Below are 12,432 nucleotides of genomic sequence, written 5' to 3' on the forward strand. Positions count from 1 at the left end.
AGAACATGTAGTGATGGAAAGATAATGCAATACTCTACTCACCCATTTTCTAATTAATTTACAAAGCTTTTAAACTCACTAGTATTTAGGAAAATGTCATTGATTAAATAGGAGCATCAATTAGGAGTCTTTTAAGGGATGCTTGTTTGAAAACAAAACAAATGTATATATTCTTCATTGGTGCCCTAATGGCACTTTTCCTTCTAATGTTCCTTTAAAGACGAACATTTGTCTATATTAAAGTGCTATGCTCATTCTTATGTTTATGAGTTGTTAAAGTATTGATATTTAAAATAAGTAGCATTTTTATGGTTAATAGAATATGAATGAGATGAAGTAAGAAGGCGGTCAGTTGTTCTGACGGTAGAGATAAAAATGTATTTTCTTCATACATCATAAGTTACAGTAGAAATGACACCTATTGTTGACCATGCATTCTAATAAAAATGTGTTTTGAACTCATTGAGTGCTGTTTATGTATGCTGTATTTCAATTTTTTTATATATATACTGGATAAAGAAAGAATTTACTAAGCCATTTGCAGTTTAGCTGTCTTTTCTATTGAGGAGATTTGACTTAGATTTCTGTCTTGAAAATTAGGGGAGAAAACCTCTCAAAAGGGAGAGTGTTAAAAGTGTTTACATGTCCTGTATTTTGCAATTTGTTTCCTAAATTTTAGATATTGAATGCTACTGATGAGGTCCTTCCAATACAGTGATAAGGGCAATTATAAACTTATTTATATTGTCCACCCCAACCAACCACTGGGGGTTTATTAGATTTGTCTTGTGTTATAAGCTAAATGAAAGTGATAAACAAATCTTCCAGAAGTGTTTGAATCTGGGGTCCTGTTCAGATGTGTCAATGGTCTGGTGTATTTATAATGCTTACTTTGAGGCTTTATATACAGGAGACCTGAGCAAGGGGATGGTTAACAAGGGGGAACGTCTTTCATGGAATCTTGCCATCTAGAGAGGACGTTGCTCCTGGACATTGCAATAGGAATTCACTGCTCACAGAACAATGTCCTTGATGTTGCTTATTATTATTATTATGTTGTAAGCAGCTTTAGTAATAAAAAAAGGTCTGTCATTGCTTTCCTTATTTAATCATTGTACTGTTTTGCCTGCTCCAAAACTTGGGTATTCAAAAAATGGTAAACACTAGTTACTTTGAATTTTGGTTGTGGAATGTAAAGCTTTGCTCTGCAATTTCTGACTTTTCTTTTATTGGGTTTCTTGCATCCTCTACCTTGTCTCCTAAAGTTGTACAAGCAATACAGTAAAGAAAAAGACTATATTAACAGGTGCCCAACTTATCTTTCCCCACAACATGCAACTCCTTGAGTTTGTAATTGTAGCCTAATGGAGCACCTCCAAAATGTTTCTTTTAAAGTAACATTTTCCTCCCAGAATCCAGGAGCAAGGATTAACAGTTTACCAGTTAATGATGACCCTACTCCATAACATGTACACTCCTGGCAATTCTACTGCAATGCTCCTGCTTGCGGTAAGACAGAATAGCTGTCCTATGCCAAGAAGTGTCATTGGGCATGACATTTTTCAAATGTTTCTTGTCTAATTAGGTAGCTGGGATTGTTTCAGGTGATGATGACTGGTTATCAGGTAACTGATCAATAGGTTGGGTAATGATCAAGTAGCATCTGAGATGTTTTATACCTTTTCCAGACCACTTCTTCATCTCTATTGTGTGTGGGAAAGTCTACACAATGGTAATTATTTGATTTACATGTCTGAAGGTGTGAATTGTCAAATCACCATAGCAGTGATGGTAAAACAACATTATTTGTAGAACATAGGATTATGTAATTACCCTAAACTGGGTACACACGTCCAATGGTTCTCGCGCGGTAATCGGCTCAGGACCAATATCGGACGAGAATCCAGCATGTGTACAGCGCCTGTTGTCCATCGTCCGAACGACAGTCCTGGCGGATCCACGGACGATGGACGACGAGCGATCCTAATTAAAAAAACATTATTTGTAGAACATGGGGTTATATAATTAGAACAGAGTGATTCCATCTCCTATTCTGTTCCTAAACTGGATACAGACGTCCAATGGTTCTCGCCCGGTAATCGGCTTAGGACCAATATCGGACGAGAATCCAGCATCTGACAGCACCCGTCGTCCATCGTCCGAATGCCCCCTACTGCCAGATCCACGGATGATGGACGACGAGTGATCCTAATTAAAACAACATTATTTGTAGAACATGGGATTATGTAATTAGAACAGAGTGATTGTACCTCCTATTCTGTTCTTCAGCTGGGTACACACGTCCAATGGTTCTCGCCCGGTAATCGGCTCAGGGCCAATATCGGACGAGAATCTGGCTTGTGTACAGCACCTGTCGTCCATCGTCCGAACGACCTTCCTGACGGATCCACGGACGATGGACCATGAGCAATCCTAATGCAAGGGAAGGAGGAGAGCACAGGGTGCTGCTCTGCCGTTCTCCCTCTCCCCTCTTCATAGAGCAGAACAGTGATGTACGTACAGCACTCGTTCATGCATTGTGCTGTCCTTAGTCATTGGAAAGGATCGTAAAAGATCCTTTCCAACGACAATATTTGCACGTGTGTATGTAGCTTTAGACAGTCTACATCTGTCTCAACACATTCCGTGATGATTGAATTAAGGTGACCCTGTTACCTGTGAATAAAATAAATGCTGTAGTATTAAAATGCCCAATTTTATTTTCTTTTGTAAATGCTCAATAGAACCGGAGAAGTGGCTTGGATAAGCTACATTAAACATAGAGAACAAGTCCAGCTGAACGAAACTAACTACTACTAGCTATACCACGACCTGGATAAAAAAGAATCTTCACAGACATGTCACCTGCAGTTGTAAGTGTGATTTTTTTTATATCTTATGTACAGATCATAGCTTTTAACAGAGAAATTCAGCTGGAATCCTGTGAAGCTTTGGGGAAATAACACTTTTACGTACAAGAACCTTCTGGGCATTCAAAACATTCTGGTTATTTATTTATTTTTGTACATACATGTTGTTTCTGCTTGAGAGCTTGAGTTTGTGAACGTTAACTTGTTTCATGTGTTATGTTTTTTCTAAAAGGTTCTCCATGCTAAATTGCTCAAGCTGCCATTTTCTTCCTTTTTCTCTGCCTTGTTTGGATCTTTGTTTGGATCTTTGGCTGTCCTGATTGGCTCGGCTGGGGTGGTCTAACACACTTGTGGGGGAGTTTGGAACCTGAAACTATAATCAAAAGACTGTTATATTGTTAGTCAACCTGACCTATTTACTTTGCATATGCTGAAACACCTGTATATTATTCTACCTGCTTTATTCTTGTTTTTTTCATTGTGTTAGCTTAATTGTCTTAGATAAATTAAAAATTTTATTGCATTTTGTTTATCAAAATACATATATAAAACCAACATTCAATAATATACCAAGTATAACCTCTATGCTGTTTTTTAATTTGTTCGATACACATGCATGCAAGATTGGGATCTTATTACCTGATGCTTGCTAAACAATTTGTCACTTGAGACTAAAGGAACAGAAACTTCACTTCTTGCCAGCTCCCTAGTGTGGTTCAGTGAATATTTTTTATTGCATATTTAACACCACCTTTAGTCAAAAAGAAAATAAGGTTTATAATTGAGTGCATCAGTAAATCTGTCTTTTCCTATTCTTTAATTCACAATTAGGTCCAGAACAATTGTATCACATGCTCTAATACTTTCGTGGAATCAGACTATATATGAATAAGAACATGATGAATCCTGCACACTCAGTTATTAGAACTAAATGCGAATTTTTACCAAATGATCCACTCTCTGAGAGGGGTAGTTTCTTTTTTGAGGCTATTCACTTACCAAGTGAAATAATACACTTAGAATACCGAATGTGGGAAAAACAACCCACTCATATGCAAGGGAAAACTGGATTTTTTTTCATACATGTACTTGGATGGTTGAAGTTTACAGAGCTTCATCCTATTTACTAAGCAAAGTGAGGTATGCCAAGCAAGATGATAATTCACTTTTCTGTGTGAACAGTCTATATTTCTTTAGTAAATTGTGCTGTAATAAATGGCATGCAATATTGGTGGCATTATACAGAACTAGTAAGGTGTCTAAAGGAGCCAATTACCTGTTTTCTTAAAACTGCCAATGAGGATACATTCCATAAAAGGTAATAGATACCACCGAGAAGACATAAATTTAAGTATTCTACCTGTGGTATTTTAAATGAGCTGTCTTCATGGCCCTGAGTTATGAAAGCTCTCCAAGGCTGGAGAGAATACACTTTCAGAAGTGAAGCTGGGTGATCCAGCAAACCTGGAATGGATCTGGTCCAGGATTCAAAACATTTGCTAGCAAATAGCAAATGATTTTTAAAAATCCATTTCATGTTTTCTGGATCACCCAGCTTCACTTCTGAAAGTGTATTCTCTCCAGCCTTGGAGAACTTTAATAAATCAGGGCCTATATGTCTGGTTAGGTATTTTCTATTCAAATAGTTAGCTAAATAAGCCTGCAAAGGCAATAGTTGTTGAACAATTTAGTTATATACAAGATTATTGGGTGAAATTTTCCTTTATACCCCCTTTACTGTGATATGTTGTTTTGTACTGTATTTTGTATTATGTACTATGTAATATGTGTATTAGGTCTTATGTATTTGGTAACATGGTTGGTTTAACCTGGTCATGCTATATCAAGATATGATAGGTACTTTTTGTGGAATCGGTGAGAAGTATAGCCATAGTATGAAATGAGAGGAATCCTATTTGTATGTGTTATGTTTATGTATATTATGCAAAACATCTAATAAAAATGATTTTTTTAAATAAAAAACTGCCAATGTGGGATTATGAATTCTGTTATTAATAGGCTGAAAACTAGAAAAAATTACTAATTGCTTAGATGCAAAGCTAACCTTTTGTCTACTGTCACTCATAAACTGGAAACAAACATATATCTAACTGTGTAGCAATCCTCTCCTCCTCCTGTGTCACTGTCAGTATCTGTCTGTTATTTGTAACCTCTATATAATGTACAGCACTGCATAATATGTTGGCGCCATATAAATACTGTTTATTATTATTAATAATAATAATATGAATAATAATATTTTCATCTAAACACCTGAGCTGTGTACTCATTGTGGGTCCAGTGATTCTGAAGGTAATAAAGAGAATCAGAACACCAATCTGTGTTGTCCTAATACCCTACATAATCTCACAGCATAAATCTCACTTTATTACATGGATTGGTTCACTTGGTTTATTTCAAGTTTGGATAAATTAGTTCACTCATTAACACTCAGGTCAGGGGTAAGATTTTAATGTAGCTTGTGGTGAGGCCTGGTGGACAGCAAACACAGTGTAATTTTGATAAATGACGATGATATTATAGCGCTGTGTAAAAAATAATGATAACTGAATTAAATAGCGCACCTGTGATATACAGTAATGATGATAATATTATAGTACTGAGTGAGAAAAACCCCAAAAGCACAGTAAATATAAAAGCAAGTATTAACAGGCAAGGAAATGACAAGCAGGCACAGGGGAGGAAAAGCAAGCTGACATGTTGGGGTCCAATATAAGTAATAAAAACTAAAACTAGCATGCACTTTCTGCATAAAACGCATACAATTCAGTTATCATTTCAGGATAACAGCTCTGTGCTTAAGTTTGTTTGCTTACTTTTATTATTGTGTAATGTTGATTATCTAACTGAATCACACTAGGGGTAGTATGTTTCTTACACATTTGTGTAAAAAAAGCTTTAAAACAAGACCTCACTGACCTTGTTAACCTCAGATACTGAGCAGAAATCTTCTGAAGTTCACATCACTGAGGAATTGAAATTAGAGCTCATCTCCCCTTATTGCCCCTGGCAGTAGGGACTTGGCATACTGCTGGCCATCTAATGGGAACAAATAACAAATAATACATTTTTCAATCTTTTTTTGATTTTTTTGAATCAATTATTTCAGATGACCTACTATTTTAGTTTGGAAAGGCCATGCGCTTGGTAAATTGTCAAGATTTTGGGGACTTTTTTTTAGACTTTTTAATGAGAGAAGAAAACTTGTATGCAATTAGGTTAATGTCCACACTTACTACTTCTAAAAATATATTATTGGTAATCTTTTTCCTAACTGGCTACAAACACACATTACCCATTTATTCCTAAAGTTTATGGTCACTTCTAATTTTAATCAACTTTGGTTCAAAACAGGTCACTCTGTTACTTTGGATGTGGTCACAGAAATGACAAAAATAAACTTTTAGTCATCAAAAATGATCCTAAAACTAGTGATGCTTGAAACTATGTGTTCAATCCATTCTGGGTTTAGAAAAGATTCTGCATTTAATAAACCTGGTTTAAGCTGAACAAGAACCCATATTTGCTTCACCAATAGCTATAACCCAGTTGCGAAGATACAGAGCGGGCAATGGTCCCTTCATAGACCAGAAAGGAACATTTTTAAATTGTTTATTTGTGTTTTGTTTGTAATATAGCGGAAAGTTATTGAAATTGATATGATGAGTTCATCACCTGCTTAGTTCAATATTTCAATAATTGCCTCCCATATACCCACTGTATTGTAGCAATTCAAAATATGCAGAAAAAAGGGACTTCATGGGCACATATAATAAATCAAATAACAAAAACGTTTTATTTAGAAAATATTAAAACACAAATAAAAGATTATGCCATTTGCCTTAACATGGAGGACGGCACGATCTGAACATCAATGTTGGTCATAGATTGCGCCATAGTATATCAAATGATTTAACAGCTAACAGTGTAGCATCTCACATAATTAGAGGGTGTCTCGACATGTTTCACAGTCAATGCCGCTTCATCAAGGTAATAATGTTGAGAGATAATTCCTTATAGCATATATTATACATTACAGTATCTTGTCATCTTCATTCAAATATATATAGGGCCTCAAAGCAAACCAAGAGCTTATGATGAGGGTAAGCACAAACCGACAGGCGATAACAGAGAGGAATCTCTGTATAGATGTAGATGAATTGCCACTTCAAAAATGTAGGAGATAGACCACAGGTCCCAGCTCTGATAACTCCTGCCGTCAGCCAATTATGTCCCTGTTTTTTCTGCATATTTTGAATTGTTTTTAATATACTAGAATTGTTCACCTTATTGCTTATTCTCTACTTTGTAGTTTTAAGTAATATGCCCAGTATTGCTGTTTCAAAAATGAAAACTGAACCTGGGAAAACAGCTAAATACATAGTTAAAGTGCACATAAGTGTAAACCCTGCTCATAGCTGCCAGCATGCTGAATGGACAAATAAGAAGAATCCACAGTGATCAGCTTTGATTACTGGTGCTGTCTGTGACCAGTGACCATCATCTGATGTCCATCAGACGAGGCTTTAGAGTTCAAGGTAAATAGCCTTATAGTCCTATGCAGCTGCATTTGAAGGGAAAATATAACATCTGATTAGAATAGGCCTGACCTACGTTGGTTCTGAAAAAAGGCAACACAATAGAAAGCAGGTCAAAACTAATAAAAAGGTATTTTTTGTTAACTTTGCTGTTCGCAAATGCACTCAAAAATGGAAAAACAATGCCATTAACATAAACCAATGTTGCTGATCTCAAGACCAATATAGATACATATATTGGATGTATGTGAAAACATATGTATTAATTACACTGGTCATCAAACATTTTCTTGCCAAACAGATTAAAGTAATTTAAGGTTATGTTTGATGCACAGATTCCAAATAAGTTATTGGTTTTGCTAGATTGGCTCTAGTTTTTGAAATAATTACCTCAATAATACCCTCATAGAAAACTAATGAAACATGAAAATACTCAAATTCCTACGTACACGAAATTACAGTATGTACACGAAATTCAGTATATTTGCAGAACTAATTACAAGGAAGTCATTGAAGTCATGCTGGATCACCCATACCTTTCATACATCACCTTTTCATCTTGATGGAACCTCTCCCCTTGTTCCTCATTGAAATCTCCAAAGTATTCTGGAAATTTTTGCAAATGGCTTTGGAGATAGTGTACATTTATGGTCATAGTAGCACCCAAATTTTTAAAGTTTTTTTAAAGAGCAAGTTTTGTACCAGTTCTTCATAATTTTGTGCTTTATGGTCACCCAAGAAGTTCCTGACAACCATGACATAGCTGTGCCAGGCAGAAGCTTCAGTATCAGTCATGTAACTTGTGAAATTTGAATCATTTATCAGTTTCCGAATCTGGGGTCCATCAAAGATTCTTGTTTTTAATTTTTTAGTACTCAATCCACGGAAGAATCAAATGTATACAAATGTAAATATAAATATAAATGTATATCAATGTAAATGTATTTGAAGCAATCACAGTCCTTGTTCAGAGCACTAACAAAATGCTTAATGAATCCCAACTGTATGTGTACTTTTTTTTGTCCACCATTGGCTTGTTAATGATGTTCGCTGCACCTTTTTTCATGTTTTGGAGGCAATGTCATTTTTTTCCAGTGATCCTGCTTTGCTCTACTATCCCACAAGCAGATGAAACATGGGTACTTTGTGTATCCACTTTGCTGTCCATGTAGGAAGTTCACCAATTTGAAATCATCACAAATAGACCATTGGTGTTCATGATAGCAAAGCTTTTGTAAGACCATTTTGATATTTTCATATTCTTTATTTTTGTTGAGTGACCAATTTGAATTGATGCAAAGCAGTTGCCATTATGCAGTAAAACAGATTTCAAACTTCGAGTGGAACTGTCTATGAAAAGCCGCCAGTCTTCTGCTCAGTATTCTGGTACTCCCATATGGGCTAGTAGTCCAGGGATGTTACATCACTACACAAAGTCTGCATCTTCACTAAAATATGGTAGGAGTGTCACCTCTCTTGCTTATAAACCGTTATTTTCACTTACGGTCTCATACAGTTCTTTTCTTTTAGCCTGGATGCTAAAAGTTTAGATGTTTGTTTTGACCGACTTAGGTCACATATTAAATCATTGAGCTCTTCTTGGGAGAACTGCTGGTTTAATGAAAAACTTTCTTCATATTCACTTCCACTGCTAACTCCTGGATTACACTCCAAACCCTGTATATTCTCCATGTCGGATACAGGAATATCAGGGAGTGTACTGAACACTGGTATGGGAACATCAGCACCATGCGGCACAAGTCGTCTTGCTGATTCCAAATCAGGGTACTCCCATTTGTTTTTCTTGTAACGATTGAAACCTTTTACATTCACAGCACAAAAATAACAATCATTTTAATGATTTTTGGGCTCTTGCCATATAGGTACACCAGATTTCAAACTTTTCAGTTTTCAATTTTCCCTCTGACGTAGACACTCGACACAAGTTTTGCATACCATATGGGGAGCCCAATACTTATCTTGGTCCCCCTGTTTAACCTCCCTAGCGGTACATTTCCTTACGATTTTATAAGTCTAAAAGCGGTACATTGTTTTTCATGAAAATTTATTTTACAGTATAATATAATAGTATGAGTATAATAATGCTTGAAACACAAAATCATGTAAAAAAAAAATTAATGAAATAAAAAAAAATATATATATTATAAAAAAATATATATTATACTCATACTATTATATATACTGTGAAATAAATGTTCTTGAAAACAATGTACTGCTTTTACACATATAAATCCAATGTATTGCATTCAATACAGTTATTTTGTATTGAATGCAATACAAATGGATTTTGAATTTCCCGCCCCGACCCGCCGGCAACGTACACATGCACCGACGTCACGCGAAACTCCCCGGAGACTCATCGAGTGCAGAAGACACCGGAGGAAAAAGAAAGAAGACAGAGATCGCCGCGAAGGACGATGCGGGATGCCAGCGGATCAGGTAAGCGCTGTATTCACAAACCTTCTCATAGGTTTACCTACCCCGAGTGTGACTCGGGGTTACCACTTTCAGCAACTTTTTTCGACCCCAAGTCACACTCGGGGTTATCGCTGGGGAGGTTAATACCAAAATATGCAAGATATGCTTGTTTCACAAATTCTGTAATGTTTCTTCTCTGTTTTTGATGAGAATATTCACCACAAAAGTAGCAAAATACATTAGGGTCATTTAAACAAATTCTTCTTGAAGAACTCATATTTTTGTAAAAAAAAGAAAATGTATAAATAAAAAGAAGGCAAATGAAAGTTTCATGAAAATAATACTACATTTAACATATAAAATGCAAAACATCGATCTAAATAAAGATTGATAATATTATGCTGTGTTATCATTTATTGTTGGTAAAATCGTTTTTTCCGATTTCTGTACCTCAAGAACTAGAGCCAATTTAATGTAACTGATGTAATTTCTGGATTCAGCAGACCTGAAATACACTAAATATATTGAAAAAACTTTGGCAAATGAAAAAACAATTTTTTTGTTGATCTGTGTTATTTTAAAGTAATGAACGAGTGTGTTAAATTGTGTTTTTAAATTTCCCGGAAGTTGACATTTTATTTGATAGTTTTACAGTAGTTCTGAAAACTGTTCTGAATTTAACTATATACGTTATAAAAGGTTAATAAAAGTTCTGCTTTGACTGCCATTTACAGACAGACTGCTACAAAGAAAAAGTAACATTTATTTTTTAAAATGAAACACTGCAGATTGAAACTGGTTTTGAAAGTGGAGAGAGAGAAATGTGTTACAGCAATGCCGTTGGTTTCTCAGGGACAGCAGATGAGGGGCTAGGCTGCTTATTCGACTGAAGCTTTTATCGACTGTTTGTGTTTGCCGAGGCCAGATGATTTTCAAAGAACCGCTTAGAGATTTGAATCAGTGATGTGACACAGCTCTTTGATTTTAATGCTTCTAACTTCATCTTGCTGCCAGTGTTTATGCACAGTCGAGAAAAACTGCCACTGCTGTTCACTTCTGTCATTTTTCAGCTGTACGGTTAATTACAGCCTAGATCTGACAGCAGATTCAGTGCAGGCCTCAGCAACTGTAAAGCTGCACCGATCCATCTATTTTTCATATACCTACTTTGTAAATTAGATTTTCTGTTAAAAAACTAAATGTACATACAGTATAATGCATTGGATTTTCCATGGAAACTTGTAAAAAACTCCTTTTGCAAAGTAAAATGCAAAATGAAATAAAATAAATGTAACATCTTTTTGGTGTCTTTTTTAAATTGCAGTGCATAAATAAAATAATTGTAATGTAGGCAATATGTAATGCTAGATTGCCTCTACATGCAGTTTCTAGATAAATTTACAATATATATATCAATAAACTGTATTAGGTGTAATTTTGTAATTTTTTTGTACAAATGAAGGCTTTGTTTCTTGCTATTTGTCTGCTCAGACGCATTGGAGATTACAGATGATCTATGTAGCTAATAGATATCTAAGCAGACATTTAGCAGAGTTGCTGACTTCATTGTTATAGAGTTAGCTAACAAAGGGACTCTACAAAACTGTATAGGAAATGTAATTAGCAACACATGGATCAAGACATTTAAAACGTGAAAGTCTCCCTATAAACACATTAGGCTTTTTTTTTTTAGATCAGTACATCAGCTATACTGAAAAAAAAATTGGGTAAGGTATTATGGGGTTACATGTAATGATAGTATTTACCTATATATTATAATATATATATATTTTTTTGCCTTTATGTATATTTTTTTACCTTTTTTATTGTCTTTACCTTCCATAGAGGCAAAGTTGTGCTGCAAATGTCAGTCATTGATGATGGTGTAAGGTTATTTTCTAACTGTAACACTACGGGTTTTATTTATAAAACAGGGAATCTGACATTCACTGCCCAGCCGAATAAAGGGCAGTGGAGTCACCACTGGTCACTGCAGGGGGAAGTGCGGGCTGAAGTGGAATATTACTGTTCTAGGGCTTACTGTGGGAGCCTGATAGTTATTGCTAGAGAGCAGGGAGAAATGTGCACTCTTTTTTGTATTCTAGTGATCTCTGCACTGTGCATTACATACTACTGACCTCTGCACTCTGCTTAGATACTATTAACTTGCACACTTAATGTTGCATGCAAACAACTTCTGCACTCTACTATCTACTGACCTCTACGCCTTATGTTTTATAATACTGTCCTCTGAACCCTCTATTACATACTCTGAACATGATCTCTGCAGTTTATCTTACATACTGCTGACTCCTAAACTCTGTGTTACATACTCTATACATTACTGATCCCTGAACCTTGTGTTACATACTCCATACATTACTAACCCCTGAACTCTGGGTTACATACTTCATACATTACTGATCCCTGAACTCTGTGTTACATACTCCATACATTACTGACCCCCGAAATCTGTGTTACATACTCCGTACATTACTGAGCCCTGATCTCTGTGTTACATACTCCATACATTACTGATCCCTAAACTCTGTGTTACATACTCC

General features: G+C 35.6%; 1 long non-coding RNA gene across 1 annotated transcript in view; it reads right to left on the reverse strand.

Moving 5' to 3' along the window:
- Nucleotides 1-3,046: 3,046 nt before the first annotated feature.
- Nucleotides 3,047-12,432, reverse strand: part of LOC140332044 (uncharacterized) — a 27,317-nt gene continuing 17,931 nt past the window's right edge. Inside the window, exons 2-3 of the long non-coding RNA XR_011921030.1 lie at nt 5,811-5,930; nt 3,047-3,243 (exon numbers count right to left, since the gene is read on the reverse strand). This is a non-coding gene — a long non-coding RNA (uncharacterized lncRNA). The remainder of the gene's footprint in view (nt 3,244-5,810; nt 5,931-12,432) is intronic.

Source organism: Pyxicephalus adspersus, chromosome 5 (genome assembly GCF_032062135.1).
Source record: "Pyxicephalus adspersus chromosome 5, UCB_Pads_2.0, whole genome shotgun sequence".
Lineage (NCBI taxonomy): Eukaryota > Metazoa > Chordata > Amphibia > Anura > Pyxicephalidae > Pyxicephalus > Pyxicephalus adspersus.